Here is a 5,000-nt window from a genome sequence, read left to right as displayed (position 1 = left end):
ATCACGCACCACTCTCTGCTTCTAACGGGCGCACATACAATATGTAAGCACCAGCATGGAACAACATCCAGTGCATCCTCTCCGCCACATTACACAATCCACACTATCACAACCAGACCAGGAGGTCCATGCGGAAAATACAATATCCCACCCTTTCGACATCCACCATTGCGCAGATCAGGCACCAACACCCACACATGTCCTATACAACGGTGCACCCAACATCACAATAGTACCTCCTGTCACAGCGCACAAACAATGACATGAGTCAAAGACACAGGTCTGACACAAGCATAGAATTGGAGCGCCGCCTCTAATAAGCCAAAGGTGCATCCTGACGTGACAAATCTGATCATGTCACAAGCATTCACTTACTATAATCACTATCAACGAACCTGCCGCCCCCGCCCCCCCCTACACCTTTCCTTACAACAACGTGTAACCTAACCTAACCTAACCTATGTTGTACCTTAACCTAACCTATGTTGTACCTTAACCTAACCTATGTTGTACCTTAACCTAACCTATGTTGTACCTTAACCTAACCTATGTTGTGCCTTAACCTAACCTATGTTGTGCCTTAACCTAACCTATGTTGTGCCTTAACCTAACCTATGTTGTGCCTTAACCTAACCTATGTTGTGCCTTAACCTAACCTATGTTGTGCCTTAACCTAACCTATGTTGTGCCTTAACCTAACCTATGTTGTGCCTTAACCTAACCTATGTTGTGCCTTAACCTAACCTATGTTGTGCCTTAACCTAACCCATGTTGTGCCTTAACCTAACCCATGTTGTGCCTTAACCTAACCCATGTTGTGCCTTAACCTAACCCATGTTGTGCCTTAACCTAACCCATGTTGTGCCTTAACCTAACCCATGTTGTGCCTTAACCTAACCCATGTTGTGCCTTAACCTAACCCATGTTGTGCCTTAACCTAACCCATGTTGTGCCTTAACCTAACCCATGTTGTGCCTTAACCTAACCCATGTTGTGCCTTAACCTAACCCATGTTGTGCCTTAACCTAACCCATGTTGTGCCTTAACCTAACCCATGTTGTGCCTTAACCTAACCCATGTTGTGCCTTAACCTAACCCATGTTGTGCCTTAACCTAACCCATGTTGTGCCTTAACCTAACCCATGTTGTGCCTTAACCTAACCCATGTTGTGCCTTAACCTAACCTATGTTGTGCCTTAACCTAACCTATGTTGTGCCTTAACCTAACCCATGTTGTGCCTTAACCTAACCCATGTTGTGCCTTAACCTAACCCATGTTGTGCCTTAACCTAACCCATGTTGTGCCTTAACCTAACCCATGTTGTGCCTTAACCTAACCCATGTTGTGCCTTAACCTAACCCATGTTGTGCCTTAACCTAACCCATGTTGTGCCTTAACCTAACCCATGTTGTGCCTTAACCTAACCCATGTTGTGCCTTAACCTAACCCATGTTGTGCCTTAACCTAACCCACGTTGTGCCTTAACCTAACCCACGTTGTGCCTTAACCTAACCCACGTCGTGCCTTAACCTAACCCACGTCGTGCCTTAACCTAACCCACGTTGTCGCCTAACGTAACCCACGTTGTCGCCTAAACCTGCTCTGTAATTGTTATACGACTCGTTCAATTAGTGTAGTGTTGCCCACCCGCAACCCTCGCAATATAGTTCGCTACTCGCACTCCCCGCTCCCCTGTGTATCGCTTCATGTTAAACACCTTGCAAGTCTTGCTCACTTTCCACATGCTCCTGCTGTACACTGTAATGTGGATGGCAGCAGGACGTACATGCCGCCCCTCCCCACGTCCCCACCTTGCCCCCTGCCTTCGCAAGCTGGTTGGTGAGAACTTTGCATGTTCAATGCCCTCCGCATGCGACGTACTCAGGCTACGTTGTGGTGCGGCCTGTGTCAACTGTCCGCTAATGTCGTACGCGTAAACCACAATCTGTACTGCACATTCGTCCTTATGTACTGAATGATACATCGTGGCACATGTGTGACCGTACAACGACTGCGCCCAAAAACGGCGGACCATACAGTGCAAATATTGTGCACGCAGCTACGTGTCGTCTCCCTATGAGAGCTGGATTGCAGTGTGGTACGCCATAGAGACGTGTGGGAGGAACGGACGCCGTGGATGGCGATCAGCATGAGCTGTCTGTTGATGTATTCGGACCTAGTCGTCTCTCCTCACACACCGTGATGGCATGGTGCACCGCGTTCCATATCTGCGACATGCTACAGAGGCCGGTTGACAGTCGTTCGAGCAATGGACATCGCATACGTACGGGGGCCACCTTCCACGTATTGTCTAGGCGTGCACATTTTGTTGCGTGTATGTGGGCAGACGTAGTGTGGCGTGACACCTGACACAGGCATGCAATAATCGTGGAAGTTGCAAATGGCGATGGACGCCTGCGTTTTCTGGTGAAGTTACGCAAATGAACAAATGGTAACCTGTTGTGGTGCGGTTGTTCTCGCTAGGGGTGAATCGGTGATGGCGACGATAGGTTGAGGTACTAACCGGTTGTTCCAGCGATACCCACCATGCCGACGAAACTGAACGGCATCTGGGTGTGAAGCGATACGCGGCGGTGGCTGGGTGGGACCGTCCCCGGCCGGTGAGGGGGCGCCTCCCGGCGTGCTGGCCGCGCGGTGCGTGGGCGCACGCGCTACAGCCGGCTGGTGGGGGCGGCCAGTGGCAGGCGCGCCGGCCGACGGACGCGGCAGGCGTCGCAGCTGCGCGCCGGCGCACCCTGCGCGCGGCGCCGTGCGGCCAAAGTAGGTCCTCGCGGGCCCGGTGCGAAGCGCGGTGGACATCTTCAGTGTGCTGGTCCGATTGAGGACTGTGTGCGTTGAGGATGCGCTGCCGCCCGGCGCTCGGCGCCGCGACGCCGTCTGCTGCTCGGTCGCCCCAGCGGTTCTCGCTGGTGGTTTGTATCGCAGCTGTGCGGATGTGTTGGCGCGTGCGCTGTGCTGGGAGAGTTCGCTTCGGCACCCAAGTGGGGCTTTTGTCCTTCTGTGGCGCTGGCGTTGGAGCTGCCGGTCACCGTAGGTGGCGCGTGTTGTCTCCCGCCGGCAATGCCACGACAGCACGCTCCCGGGCCTCTGTCGGCAGCGGCAAGCTCAGTTGGGAGCACGGGTGGTCGCACCGAAAGCGTCTACTCGCCTAACTCCGGGCGATTGCGCCTCTCTCGAACCCGACCAAGTACTTGGGACGGCGCTGCGCGCCGCCGGGACCTGAGAGGGTTTCGAGGTGTATTGTGCAGGGGAGCTCAGCCTCCTCCTGTTTGCAGAATGATTGAGCGGACGCTTGCGTGTTCGCGCGGGCCCCCGGGACACACTCCCGGGCGGCCGGCTGCTCAGCTCTAGTTGACGCAGCTCCCTGGTTGATCCTGCCAGTAGTCATATGCTTGTCTCAAAGATTAAGCCATGCATGTCTCAGTACAAGCCGCATTAAGGTGAAACCGCGAATGGCTCATTAAATCAGTTATGGTTCCTTAGATCGTACCCACGTTACTTGGATAACTGTGGTAATTCTAGAGCTAATACATGCAAACAGAGTCCCGACCAGAGATGGAAGGGACGCTTTTATTAGATCAAAACCAATCGGTCGGCTCGTCCGGTCCGTTTGCCTTGGTGACTCTGAATAACTTTGGGCTGATCGCACGGTCCTCGTACCGGCGACGCATCTTTCAAATGTCTGCCTTATCAACTGTCGATGGTAGGTTCTGCGCCTACCATGGTTGTAACGGGTAACGGGGAATCAGGGTTCGATTCCGGAGAGGGAGCCTGAGAAACGGCTACCACATCCAAGGAAGGCAGCAGGCGCGCAAATTACCCACTCCCGGCACGGGGAGGTAGTGACGAAAAATAACGATACGGGACTCATCCGAGGCCCCGTAATCGGAATGAGTACACTTTAAATCCTTTAACGAGTATCTATTGGAGGGCAAGTCTGGTGCCAGCAGCCGCGGTAATTCCAGCTCCAATAGCGTATATTAAAGTTGTTGCGGTTAAAAAGCTCGTAGTTGGATTTGTGTCCCACGCTGTTGGTTCACCGCCCGTCGGTGTTTAACTGGCATGTATCGTGGGACGTCCTGCCGGTGGGGCGAGCCGAAGGCGTGCGACCGCCCCGTGCGTGCTCGTGCGTCCCGAGGCGGACCCCGTTGAAATCCTACCAGGGTGCTCTTTATTGAGTGTCTCGGTGGGCCGGCACGTTTACTTTGAACAAATTAGAGTGCTTAAAGCAGGCAAGCCCGCCTGAATACTGTGTGCATGGAATAATGGAATAGGACCTCGGTTCTATTTTGTTGGTTTTCGGAACCCGAGGTAATGATTAATAGGGACAGGCGGGGGCATTCGTATTGCGACGTTAGAGGTGAAATTCTTGGATCGTCGCAAGACGAACAGAAGCGAAAGCATTTGCCAAGTATGTTTTCATTAATCAAGAACGAAAGTTAGAGGTTCGAAGGCGATCAGATACCGCCCTAGTTCTAACCATAAACGATGCCAGCCAGCGATCCGCCGCAGTTCCTCCGATGACTCGGCGGGCAGCCTCCGGGAAACCAAAGCTTTTGGGTTCCGGGGGAAGTATGGTTGCAAAGCTGAAACTTAAAGGAATTGACGGAAGGGCACCACCAGGAGTGGAGCCTGCGGCTTAATTTGACTCAACACGGGAAACCTCACCAGGCCCGGACACCGGAAGGATTGACAGATTGATAGCTCTTTCTTGATTCGGTGGGTGGTGGTGCATGGCCGTTCTTAGTTGGTGGAGCGATTTGTCTGGTTAATTCCGATAACGAACGAGACTCTAGCCTGCTAACTAGTCGCGTGACATCCTTCGTGCTGTCAGCGATTACTTTTCTTCTTAGAGGGACAGGCGGCTTCTAGCCGCACGAGATTGAGCAATAACAGGTCTGTGATGCCCTTAGATGTTCTGGGCCGCACGCGCGCTACACTGAAGGAATCAGCGTGTCTTCCTAGGCCGAAAGGTCGG

The 5,000-nt window shown here is 53.1% G+C and overlaps 1 non-coding gene across 1 annotated transcript in view; it reads left to right on the top strand.

The window, feature by feature from the left end:
- The first annotated feature begins 3,383 nt into the window (after window positions 1-3,383).
- Window positions 3,384-5,000, top strand: part of LOC124728316 — a 1,909-nt gene continuing 292 nt past the window's right edge. Inside the window, exon 1 of the ribosomal RNA XR_007007307.1 lies at window positions 3,384-5,000. This exon is cut by the window's right edge and continues 292 nt beyond it. This is a non-coding gene — a ribosomal RNA (small subunit ribosomal RNA).

This window comes from Schistocerca piceifrons, unplaced genomic scaffold (genome assembly GCF_021461385.2).
Source record: "Schistocerca piceifrons isolate TAMUIC-IGC-003096 unplaced genomic scaffold, iqSchPice1.1 HiC_scaffold_1149, whole genome shotgun sequence".
Lineage (NCBI taxonomy): Eukaryota > Metazoa > Arthropoda > Insecta > Orthoptera > Acrididae > Schistocerca > Schistocerca piceifrons.
The sequence above is the reverse complement of the archived record's forward strand: the minus strand, read 5'-3'. Positions and strand labels throughout refer to the sequence as shown.